The 13,493-nt window shown below is 39.2% G+C and overlaps 1 long non-coding RNA gene across 1 annotated transcript in view; it reads left to right on the top strand.

Moving 5' to 3' along the window:
• The first annotated feature begins 2,218 nt into the window (after positions 1-2,218).
• Positions 2,219-13,493, top strand: part of LOC122127427 — a 78,783-nt gene continuing 67,508 nt past the window's right edge. Inside the window, exon 1 of the long non-coding RNA XR_006151151.1 lies at positions 2,219-2,402. This is a non-coding gene — a long non-coding RNA (uncharacterized LOC122127427). The remainder of the gene's footprint in view (positions 2,403-13,493) is intronic.

Raw genomic sequence — 13,493 nt, 5'->3', positions numbered from 1 at the left:
GGCCTGAATTCAAATCCTAGCACTTGAAAAAATAATATATATATAATATTCGTATATATTTGAAATACATGGTTTATATTTACATACACATGTTTATTGCATATTGCAGTTAGTGTATTCATTTTATTTTGTGTTTTATTTCTTATGTATTTGAGAGTGAGTATGATTACACATATAACATTTTGCATCCTATTACATAAGACATAGGTTTTCCTATGTATTCTACATCATTCCTGAGACCCAGGACTTTCACAGATACGGAAAACAAGTGGAACAATTGGCTTTTCCAACAGGATTAAGTTTTTGGCAATTCTCTGACTTGAACTCAGGGCCTAGCAGGCCCACTTCATGAATGGTTACATGTTAGCACACTAGTCTGATGCAAATGAAGTTGGCAGGCCAATTTGAGGACCTCAGATCAAGCCACAGGAATGACCAATATATAAACAGGTAGATGTTTAGATTGCAGTGTGTGTGTGTTTGTTTGTGTGTGTGTGTGTGTGTGCATGTGTGTATGTATTTACATATGTATATGCATCTATAAATATATACAGAGAGACACAGATAGACATTTATGTAGATTCTAGTGTATAACCCAATATAAAGAGTGATGTCTGCAACTTATTTTTATATATTCTATTACTACCAATTATTTGGTATGAAATTATGCTTCCAATTATCATGGTAGAAGAATTAATAAAGTACTAATTAATCAATGACCTATATTTATTGCATACAATCTTATATTAGAATGACTAGCTAGTTAGTAATTCAATTAGTATATGTCAAATATTCTATTAGTGTTCCTATAGATAGGCACGAGTTTCCTAGGATCTTCAGCTGTGTGTAGGTGGCAGTCCTACGATTGATCTCAGGGCCTAGGTGTCTGGGTTTGCCTCAAGCTTCACTGACAGCCCCCCAGCCATCATCCATGCAAGGTCACATACAATTTTCAAGCCAAGTCATTGAGGCTCAGGAGGGTCACAGTGCTAAGGAAACAAAGGTAAAAACTGTTGTGTAACATTTTCTGGTTTTTCCTCCTCCATTTTTGTTGGTTTAATGTATTTTTGCCAGTGCTGGGAGTTGAATTCTGGTCCTAGGATCCCTGGATCATCTGTGGGTGTACAAGCTGTACCCCAGCCTAGGGTAATCATGGTTTAATACACACTAAAATGTTTCCTTGAGCAAAGGGAGCTCAGGGAAAATGTCTAGGCTCACAGTTCAAGCCTCAGTACCTGCCACAAAAAAAAAAGAGCCAGCAACTCCATGTGTCTGTGTATGTATGCATGTATTTGTATCAGTGAAGATCCAGAGTTGCTATGAAGAAAGGCACCCAGCTAGGAAATTTGCTTTGAATAGAATGATTTCATAGCACAGAGAGTGCTTTCAAGACAATCCATGTTCCGGGGCTCCCTCATTGTTCCCAGTGTAGCCTGCTGAGTCTCCATACCCCAGGCTGCCAGAGGAAGTCGATTTTGATGTTGGAACAGGCAGACAAAAAGCTTCACTCCTGTAAAGCTGCATAACAAACAATTCATCCAGGCCAATTAATGAGGATGAACGTGCGCAGGTTCTGAAAGTCAGGAGAAAAAGGCTTGTTTGTACCCCAAGCTATCTCTCTCCCCAGTGGTCTGTTTTGACAGGAAGCCTTTATTTGTGCCACCTTTTGTGGCAGGCCAAGTTCCCTGCACTCATGCTGTCTTTGTAACTGAAACAAACTGCTACAATTAATTCAAGAGTCCTTCTGGCAGACAATTGGGGAGCTGAACATAATGGAATGATACATTTTTGGCAAAGGTGCCTCCATGTGAGGTGTGTGTGTGTGTGTGTGTGTGTGTGTGTGTGTGTGTGTGTGTGTGTGTGCATACACCATTCCTGGTGCTTGAACTCAGGACCTAACTGAAGAACTAAAGTAATTCCATTTTAAGATCAAGCCCCCTGAGCTGTGCTGCCCTCAAAGTAACCCCCAAAGAGAGCTGTGCTGCCAAAGAGAAAAATAGTTCTCAGAAAAACCGCAGGTTGCCACCAACCCTACCCACCCTTAAAAAACAGAACAGTTGCCCAGGTGTTCCAGCTGAAAAAGGGAAGTGCGATCAGGGTCGACTTAAACCCCCTGAACTTGTGAACTTGCTTGTGTGGAAACCCCCTAAACTTGTTTGTTAGATAATATAAAAGCTGTGCCAATTTTATGCTTGGGGCCTCTTAGCATCACCGGTTACCTAGTGCACAGAGGACCAAACTCCAGCTTGCAATAAACGACTCTTTGCTGTTTGCATTGATCATGGTCTCTGGTGTTCTGAGAGGGGGCGTCCAAAAACTAGGCACTTTATGTGGGAGCTCCTCTGGGATAGCCCCCCCATAAGCCACTCAAATACCTGATCAGCGAGTCGTCCAGCTAGCCGGTAAGAGGGGGTGCAGCTGCTTTATGTTGAGTGTTTTGTGTTTGACTTGTAAGTAGGGTTTTGGAGCTGGCAAGAAATGTTGGCGGATGTGCTACAAGGTAACCAGCAGGCCGGTGGAAGACATTTCCTGGGCCCTTGGGGAAGCCCTGCCCAGTGGGGTCTCTCTGGACTCTGTCGTCTTTTGGACCATGACTTGTCCGGCCTCTGCCACTCTGGGTTAAGGGTAGATTATCCACCTCCTGGGTATTGACTCACCGGCCTCTGCCATCCTTTGGGACAGGAACTCGTCTGGCCTCCACCACCGTGGTTTAGGGGTGGATTCGAGCTTGAGATCAACATGCATGCTCTCTTTGTCTCATTTGTAGTTGCCATTGTCATTTTAATTCAGCGCCTCTCTTTCTTTCCTTTCCTGATTCATTTTATTTCATTTTCAGATCAGTGAGCATCCTGGAGCCCCCACAAAAGTGGGGGCCAGAGGCTCCTTTCACCTCAGGCGCTCTCCCATTTTAATACTTTTGGAATTTTAGGATGACATCAAGGGTTGACTTATTCTCTAGAAGAGGAGGCAGTGGGGGAAGGGAGAACCTGCAGGATCTAGCAATAACTTTGAAAGGGGCCTGCAGGGAAAACTCTAAGCCAGATGAATCTGCCACTGACCACCAAGTGCCTCCAGCAAGATCTTAGCCTCGGGACTTGGCCCAGAGGTTCTGAGTATAGGGGGGAGACTGTCATTCTGAGGGGATAGCTTCCAGGGTCATTTTTCCCTTGCCCCAAGATGATTGGGAGTTCTCCTCCACCTTGGAAGGCCCCTGGGTCAACATTTGCAGTTATCTAAAAAAAAAAAAAAAAAGAAAGAAAGAAATTCTCTGGTGGTGAGATGTTGCCAAATTCAAGGAGATCTGATTTTGTCTTTGTGGCCACTTGTCTGTCTTGTTTACTTTGGTGTCGTTTCTGTTCTATTTTTGAGGTGGGGAAATTCTGGGTGAGGGTGGCCAGCTCACTCAGCAGACTCTGATTTCAGCTTTGCTGAGTGAGAATGGAGCAGTTCTGGTAGGGTTGAACTGAGGGTCCATTAGTCCCCAACTCAGCCTTTGTTGTCTAGTTCTGTTTTAGAATTGGTACCTGTTTTAAGTGTGGATTCTTGGTTTTTGTGTTTATTTATATTTTTGTTATTTATTTGAACAACTCTGGGGAAATAAAAGTTCCAGCCTCTGGCTGGGCTCAGCCACAGACCTGTTATGCTCCCCTCACTGTGAGGTGTGAAAGGTTACTGGACTAGGCTGGTACCTTTCAGGCCTTGGGATGCATTTTCTCCTTGTGGAGGCTGCCTGAGCGGAGGGTGTGGAAGGCTAAGCACCTGGTTTGGACTTTTCAGCGAGTCCTGACAATGTAACAATTTGTAAAGTGTTCTTGTCTAATATTGGATAAAATTCAGGCCAGTTTAGTTTCAGGTGACCCCGTCAACCAGCCCTTCTGCAATAGAAGGTATTCAAAAGATCCGTTGGTGAATTGCCTTGCTAAACAAGCAAGCCTGGGAAAATGAAGCTTAACAAAGGTACTTAGTTAAAAAAAATACTGTATTAAATTTTTGTTAAAAAACTTAAAAAAAATCTATGTACAACTGATTTTGATTTTTGCACGCTTTAAGATGTGTGTGTTTTCCATGTGTTTGTAAACATGTTCAAGATAAAAATTGTCAACATGCTGTAAAAATTGGGTGAGTTTAAGTTTAAAATGTAAAAGGTTAAGGGATTTAGACATTACTAAAAATTAAAAAATCTTTCACATTGTTTTAAATGGCTTTTAAGGATTCTTTAATGTAGAAATTAGAAAATCTGTTATTTTAAAATTTAATATTTTAAAATGTTTTGGCAGTTTGGGATTTAGTTCCCTTGGCTAAAATTTCAGGATAAATATTAAAAATTTAAATGTAAAGGTCAATTTAGCACTGTTACAAAACATGACCCGTTCTGTCTATCTAAAGCAGTATTTTATTCAAACCTCCCCACCAAAAATGGGAAAACTTAGAAGACCACCTAAGATCTATATTTAGGGGTGAGGATGAGCAGGCAGAAGTGCAGTTAAGCGAGTCATGCATGGTGGGACCGACCCTGGGGGGGGCTTCATAGATGGTGGAACTGGCCCTGGGAGGAGTCCACACATGGTAAAGGAGGGCAAACTGGCATAAACGCAGTTCATCTAACCTTAAAGAGTCAGATTGGGTGTGTGCCCATTCCATAGGAGGGGCTGAGTGGCCCATCTTTGTTCGGTCTTTTTTCCCTGCAGATAGACACTGAAAACATGATGGTTAAAATGAGTGATGTGATGATCTGATTATTATTGCTAAAACTGCCCCTTGTATGTGTTAAAATTACAATTAAAAAGGCCTTCAAAGGAGGGTTAAAAAGTTTATTTGTATAATGGAACTTGCTTTCAATGATGTTCTACAATTAGGATGTTTTTAAAAGTTATAAAGGTGTTAAGCCTAGCTTCTTTTCTTTTTTTTTTTCTAGATTATTATTTGTTTTTATTGTGAAAATATTGTACAAGAGGGTTACAATTACATGAGCAAGATGAGTACATTTCTTATCAAGCATTGTAGCCTGCTCCTTTGTTTCCCCTTTCTATCCCATCCTCCCCCATCCCTCTACCCAAGCCTACAATCACCCCACACCAAAGTTGGAAAGTTCGTTTTCGACATAACGACTTGTACATCTCATTGTTGCAATGGGTCCACCTGTATCCCTATTTAAACGATTTGTTTTTGCCCTTACCCTCCACAAATTATAACAACATCAAATACAGTGAAAGTAGGGGTTATACCATGGGGGAGGGACATACAAAGCAACAAAGATATCATCTTATAAATGTGTTAGAAAAAATCGCATGAAAGAAAACAGCATTTGAGTACATATCTTAGGGTACATTTCCCTAACATCAATATATCTGAGCTATTCTGCTTGATTCAGACATATACTATTTATTGGAAAAAAGGAAAACCATGGGACCTATGTTTCTTTGGGCCTGGTTTACTTCACTTAATATAATTTTTTCCAAGTCTTTCCATTTCCTCACAAATGGGGCAATGCCATTCTTTATGATGGACGCATAGAATTCCATTGTATATATATATATATATATATATATATATATATATATATATATATATATATATATATATATATATATACCACATTTTCTTGATCCGTTAATCTCCTGAGGGGCATCAGGTTTGGTTCCATATCTTAACTATGGTAAATAATTCTGCAATAAACATATCCTGCTGGTACCTTTAGTGTGATTTGTTTGTGAATATTTGTGTAAATGCCCAAAAGTGGGATTGCTGGGTCATAGGGGAACTCTATTTGGAGTCTTTTGAGGAACCTCCATACTCCTTTCCAAAGAGGTTGAACAAGTTTACACTCCCACCAACAATGCAGTAGGGTTCCCTTCTGTTCACATCTCCTCCAGCATGTGTTGTTATTAGAGTTCTTGATTATAGCCATTCTACCTGGGACGAGGTGATATCTCAGTATTGTTTTGATTTGCATTTCTTTTATGGCTAGGGAGGTTGAGCATTTCTTAAAGTATGTATTGGCCATCTTTCATTCCTCTTCAGAGAAGTTTCTGTTTAAGTCTTTAGCCCACTTATTTATTGGTCAGTTGTTTCTTTGAAGATTTGTGGTTGGGGGATTTAATGTTTTCAGTTCCAGGTATGTTTTAAATATGAGACCCCTGTCCGTTGTATGGCTAGTGAAGATCTTCCCCCAATCCATGGGCTTTCTATTGATATTGCTAGCGATGTCCTTTGTCATACAGAAGCTCTGCAATTTCATGCAATCCCATTTGTACAACCTTTCTTTAATTTGTTGTGTTTCTGGGTCTATATTTAGAAAATTTCAGCCTGAGCGAAGGAGAAAAAGGGTTTTTCTTATTCGATCCTGTAATGTTTTCAGAGTGTCTGCTTTGACTCCGAGGTCTTCGCTCTATTGGAGTTGATTTTGGTGCAGGGTAATATATAACGAGCTAGCTTTAGTTTTCTACAAGTAGTTAACCAAACCAACACCATTAACTGAAGAGGCTGTCTTTCTTCCATTCTATTTTTTTTTAGCTCCCATATTGAAGATTAGAGGGCTATAGGACTGTAGGTTCATTTCTGAGTTTCAATTTTATTTCATTGGTCCTGAGGTCTGTTCTTGTGCCAGTAACAAGCTGTTTTGATTACTATGGCTTTATAGTAGTGTTTGAAATTTGGTATTGATATTCCTCCAGCACTGTTCTTTCTGTTGAGGATAGTTTTATCTATTTGGGGTCTTTTATTGTTCCATATGACTTTTTGGATTGCCTCTTCTATTTCTTTGAAGAATGAGGTTGGAATATTGATAGGTTTCGCATTGAATTTGTAGATAGCCTTGGGAAGTATTGCCATTTTCAAGATGTTGATCTTTCCAATCCAGGAGCATGGGAGTTTTTGCACTTCTAAGTTCTGTTTTGATTTCCTTTTTCAAACTTTTAAAGTTTTCATCATTGAGGTCCTTCACTTCTTTGGTTAAGTTAATTCCTAGGTATTTTATTTTTTGTGGGTCTATTACGAATGGAATTGCTTTCCTAATTTCAGCCACACTTTTCTCATTGTTGGCAAACAGAAAAGCCATGGATTTTTGAGGGTTAATTTTATACCCAGCTACTTTGACAATGTTTTGAATCAGCTTGAGTAATTTTGGAGTACAGACTTTGGCATTTTTTACATACAATATCATGTCATCTGCAAAGAGGGAGAGTTTTACTTCTTTCCCTATTTGGATCCCCTTTATGTTTTCATCTTGTCGTATTGTTGTAGCTAGGCATTCTAATACTAGATTGAAGAGAAGTGGAGAAGGGATATTCTTGTCTCCTTCCTGAGTTAAAAGGAAATGGCTTTAGTTTTTCACCATTAAGTATAATGGTGGCTGTAGGTTTGTGAAATACAGCCTTTATTGTATTGAGGAATGTTTCATGGATTCCTAATTTTTCCAAAACCTTCATCATGAATGGATGTTGGATTTTGTCAAATGCTTTTTCTGCATCTATTGAGATAACCATATGTTTCTTATCCTTGCTCTTGTTGATGTGATGAATTAATTGATTTGTGTATACTGAACCAGCTTTGCATCCCTGAAATGAAACCTATTTCATCGTGGTGTATGACTTTTTTTGGATGAATTGTTAAAGTCGATTGGTCAAAATTTTGTTGAGAGGTTTTGCATCAATGATCATCAAATAATTGGGTCTATAGTTCTCTTTCTTTGATGAGTCCCTGCCTAGTTTTGGGATGAGGGCTATCATAGCTTCATAGAATGATTTCAGTAGTGAACTTTCTCTTTCAATTTATTGAAGAGTTGGAGAAGTATTGGTGTGGGCTCTGGGCTCTGTTTTGAAGGCCTTGTAAAATTCCCCTGTAAAACCATCTGGTTCTGGGCTTTTCTTAGATGGGAAGTCTCTTATTGCTGTTTCCATGTCAATGCTTGATATGGGCCTGTTAAAATGGTTTAACTCATCTTGGTTTATTTTTGGCATGTCAGTATTTGCTAGGAAACGTTCCATTTCTGCTAAGTTTTCAAAATTATTAGCATTAAGTTTTGAGAAGTATTCCCTTATAATGTTCTGTATCTTGTTTTTTTCTGTGGTGATGTTTCCATTCTCATCTCTGCGTTTATTTATTTGGGTGAGTTCTCTTCTTTTTCTTATAAGGTTTGCTAAGGGCCTGTCAATTTTACTAACTTTTTTGAACAAGCAACTCTTTGATTTGTTGATTCTTTCTATATTTTTTGGGTTCTAATTCATTTAATTCTGCTTTAATTTTAATTATTTCTTTCTGTCTACTGGATTGGGGTTTATCTTGCTCCTCTTTTTCAAGGAGGCTCAGATGTCTCATGAAATTGTTGGTTTCAAATCTCTCCAATTTGTTCATGTAGGAATTCAGAGCTATAAACTTGCCCCTGAGTATTGCCTTTGCTGTGTCCCAGAGAAGTTGGTAATTTGCGTGTTCATTTTTGTTGAATATCATGAATATATGAATTTCCTTTCTGTTCTTTTCTATGACCCACTAGTGATTCAGCAGTGTGTTGTTCAGCCTTCATGTGTTAGTGGACTATCTCTGGTGGCTTTCGGTGTTGAGTTCTAATTTTATTCCCTTGTGGTCCGAGAGAATGCAAAGTATAACTTCAATGTTTCTAAATTTGGACAAGTTTGCTTTGTGGCCTAAAATGTGTTCTATTTTGGAAAGTATTCCTTGTGCTGCTGAGAAAAACGTATATTCTGATGCTGCTAGTTGGAATATCCAATAGATGTCTGTTAAATCTAGTTGATCTATGCAGTTGTTCAGATCTGTGTTTTCTCTGTTGAGTTTTTCTGAGTTTATCTGTATTGTGGGGAAAGTGGTATGTTAACGTCCCAACAATTCAAGTCTTTGGAGCTATTGTGATTTGAGGGAAAATAGTGTTTCTTGCATAAATTTGGGTGCTCTGTTGTTTGGTGAATTGTGATTGTAATTCTTGCATTAAGAATAAACTGCCAGGAAGTTCCAGGAAGATTGCGGAAGAGAAGCTGTAGGCTAAACAAGCTCTGGCATAGAAAGCAGTTTTAGAGTTCCAGGGAACAGTCCTAAGCCATAGAATCACAACAAGTGTGCCTTCACAGGACAGAGAGTGAGGACAGAGAGAGAAAATACAGACAAGGAGACAGCCCTGGGCACTTGCCAGCAGCCACCACAGCCGCGGCAGCAGTGGCGGAAGCGACAGCAGGCGTGATACCTGAATCACAGAGAGTCCGGGATGAAGGAGCCAGACTTGGTGGGCGAGTGGATTCCACTCAACACCAACAGGAACCGACAAGGAGCAGACATCTTTATCCTGCAGTTCGCAGACCAGAGACGACCCAGTAACCAAGGCTCGGCGTGAGTAGAAGCCTGATGTCCTCACTCCTTCGCAGGGAGCAGAGGAGGGAAGGCCACCCCTCCCCACCCCCAGTACCGGAGATCTCCATCTTGGATACTGACAAAGCTCGGAGGAGCTGCTAGCTCCAACTCAGGCCCTGGAATAAATCTAGGGTCATCTAGCAGGTCACAAGAGCCTTACCTCACCTGCCAGACTCAACTCCACCCAGGGAAAAGTCACCTACCTCAGGTGCCAGCACCAGGAGTGACTTTCTTCACCTGGTAATCAGAGCCAGAGGCTGCTCCTCCCTTTAGCAGAATCGACAATCAACTGAAATTCAGTAAACAGAAACCCTGAGAATGGCTCCAGGCTGGACTCTATGAGTTTCTCACAAACCAGCCCCCAGGAAAAGCTAATGTTTGCTGAAAGGCCTCAATTCTACCAAGAACCTAGCATCATCACAGCATCTCCAAACTCGAGGAAAAAGCCATCTTCCACCCATTGAACTCACCTGGGAGGAGGATCGCAGAGCATTTTTCTGCCTGTTCAAAGAAACTGATTAAGTAACCAACCAAGCCCCAGGAACACAAGCAGACCAGAGACTCCAACAAGAGCCTGGTTACGGACACAAGGGAGACACAGGATTTTTCCCACCCATCTCCAAAAAATCAAAGAAGATTTTTTGTTGTTGTTGTATCTTTTATAAAAAAATTTTTTCTAAAAATGCTTTTTTTTAATTTAATTTTTACTTTTTTTGAAAAAAATTGTTTTCTAGTAATTTTTTTTCCTCTTAGAATTTTATTTTAGGGGTATAAGTGTGTGTGCATTTTTATTCCTCTTTTTTTGTTTTTTTTATGTTTTGTCTTGATTTTTGTTTAGCTCTACTGAACTTCTAATCTTTTTTTCTTTCTTTCTTATCCTTTTCACCTGTTCTTCTCTTTCATTCTTTATGTGACTTAATTGCTTTTCTGCACATCCTCAGATAAACCCGTAGTCGATTATTAGACCTTATCCCCCATTGTGTACACACTTAACACAGCAGCTTAAGAACACTCAAAGAGAACTATAAGAATCTCAAGTACGGGAGTAAGCTAAACAAAGAGTAATATAGGAATTGAGAGAGCAGGATGAAAATACACAAAGATCACTAAAGGCATTCATGGAATCCATTAACAAAGAGCTGAAGGAAGTCAGGGAGACCACAAACGGAATGCTGAATGGAACCCAACAGAAGGAATGGGAGTCCAAGGAAACCATAACCAATCAACTAAATGATTTGAGAATAAACAGTGAACACCAAATTAAGTAAGTAAAGAAGTTCATACAAGATCTAAAAAAAAGCTTCAACAAAGAATTTGAAGCCATCAAAGCTGACCAAATAGAAGGAAATGAAATAAAAAACAAAGTAGAAAGTCTCAACAGCAGGTTAGACCATGCAGAAGATCGAATCTTGGGGAATGAAGACAGCCTAGACATTGTAGAGAAAGAACATACAACCATCCAAGAGAAATCCAAGAAATATGAGAGATCTATCCAACACTTGGAAAACACCATCAGAAGGCCTAATCTAAGGATAATCTGTGTAGAGGAGCACCTAGAAACAGAAGTTAATGGTCTAGGAAATTTGTTTAACAGGACCCTAGCAGAGAACTTCCCAAACATGCAAAAAGATAGGCCTATTCAAATACAAGAAGCTTTTAGAACTCCAAATAGACCAGACCAGAATATGACATCTCACCGTCACATTATAATCCACACAGGATCAACTCAGACCAAGGAAAAGATCCTTAAAGCTGTCAAGGAGAAAAGATTAATCACCTATAAAGGGAAACCAGTTAGAATCACCTCAGACTTCTCAGAAGTGACAATCAAAGCAAGAAGAGCCATGAATGGTATATGCCATGCCCTAAAAACAAACAACTATCAACCAAGAATACTGTATCCAGCTAAACTCTCCTTCATAACTGAAGGCCAAATAAAAACCTTCCATAGCAACGAAAAATTGAAACAATACATCTCCACCAAACCAGCCCTACACAAGATTCTTAATGATGTTCTACACATAGAAAACCAACAAGACCACAATAAAGGTCAAGAAACTGCACCCAACTGAGAATCCAAGAACCATAGGAAGAACCCAGTTTTCAAAGCCCCCAAGAAGATTGATATCATTGCAGGAACTCCCAAATACCTCTCAGTCCTATCTCTTAACATTAACAGACTCAACTGTCAAATTAAGTGACATAGACTGTCTAGTTGGATTAAAAAACAAGGTCCTCCTATCTGGTGCCTTCAGGAGTCACATCTTGCCCATAAAAACAAACACATTTTCAATGTTGAAAGCTGGAACAAAATCTACCAAGCAAACGGCACCCATAAACAGGCGGGAGTTGCAATCCTAATATCAGATAAAATAGACTTCAAATTAAAATTTGTGAGAAGAGAAAAAGAAGGTCGCTACATACTAATTAAGAGATCTCCCCTTCAGAAGGATACTACAATTCTTAATATCTATTCGCCAAACAACGGAGCACCCAAATTTTCGAAGAAACACTACATTCCCTCAAATCCCACATAGATCCAAAGAAATCAATAGTTGGGGATTTTAACCCACCATTCTCCCCACTAGATAGATCAATTTGGCGAAAACTCAACAGAGAAACTGCAGATCTAAACAACTGCATAGATCAACTAGATTTAACAGACATCTAACGAATATTTCACCCAGCAGCATCAGAATACACGTTTTTCACAGCAGCACATGGAACATTTTCTAAAATAGACCACATTTTAGGCCACAAAGCAAACTTGTACAAATTCAGAAACATTGAAGTTATACCTTGCATTCTCTCGGACCACAAGGGAATAAAATTAAACTCAACAACAAAAGCCACCAAAGATAGTCCGGTAACACATGGAGGCTGAACAACACACTGCTGAATCATGAGTGGATCATGGAAAAGATCAGAAAGGAAATTCAAGTGTTTATGCTATTCAACAAAAACAAGCACAAAAATTACCAGCGCCTCTGGGACACAGGACAGGAAGTCCTCAGAGGCATGTTTATAGCTCTGAATTCCTACATCAACAAATTAGAGAGATCTGAAACCAAAAATTTCATGAGACTTCTGAGCCTCCTTGACAAAGAGCAGCAAGATAAACCCCAATCCAGTAGACAGAAAGAAATAATTAAAATTAAATCAGAATTAAATGAATTAGAATCCAAATAAACTATAGTAAGGATCAACAAAACAAAGAGTTGGTTCTTCGAAAAAATTAACAAAATTGACAGACCCTTAGCAAATCTTATCAGAAAAAAAGAGAACACACCCAAATAAATAAACTTGGAGATGAGAATGGAAACATCACCACGGAAACAATCAAGATTCAGAACACTTTAAAGGAATAACTTCTCAAAATTTTATGCTAATAAGTTTGAGAACGTGGCAGAAATGGACCTTTTCCTAGCAAATATTGATATGTCAAAACTAAACCAATATGAGTTAAACCATCTTAACAGGCCCACATAAAGCATTGAAATAGAAACAGCAAAAAGAGACCTCCCAACTAAGAAAAGTCCAGGACCAGATGGTTTTACAGCGGAATTCTACAAGGCCTTCAAAGCAGAGCTCACACCAATATTCCTCCAAATCTTCAATGAAATTGAAATAGAAAGTCCTCTACGGAACACATTCTATGAAGCCATCATAACCCTGATCCCAAAATCAGGCAGGGATTCATCAAAGAAAGAGAACTATAGACCCATTTCTTTGATGAACATTCATGCAAAACTTTTCAACAGAATTTTACCCAATCAACTTCAACAATTCATCCAAAAAATCATAAAGCATGATCAAACAGGATTCATATCAGGGATGCAAAGCTGGTTCAAAATAGGCAAATCAATCAATATTATTCATCACATCACCAGGAGCAATGATAAGAACCACATGGTTATCTCAATAGATGCAGAAAAAGCATTCAACAAGATCCAACACCCCTTTATGATGAAGGTTTTGGCAAAATTAGGAATCCATGGAACATTCCTCAATACAATAAAGCTGTATATGACAAACCTACAGCCAGTTTTATACTCAATGGTGAAAAACTAACGCCATTTCCTCTTTACTCAGGAACAAGACAAGGATGTCCGCACTCTCCACTTCTCTTCAACCTA

This window comes from Dipodomys spectabilis, unplaced genomic scaffold (assembly GCF_019054845.1).
Source record: "Dipodomys spectabilis isolate Male_0828 unplaced genomic scaffold, ASM1905484v1 ptg000301l, whole genome shotgun sequence".
In the NCBI taxonomy this organism is placed as follows: domain Eukaryota; kingdom Metazoa; phylum Chordata; class Mammalia; order Rodentia; family Heteromyidae; genus Dipodomys; species Dipodomys spectabilis.
This window is presented reverse-complemented; position numbering and strand designations above follow the sequence as displayed.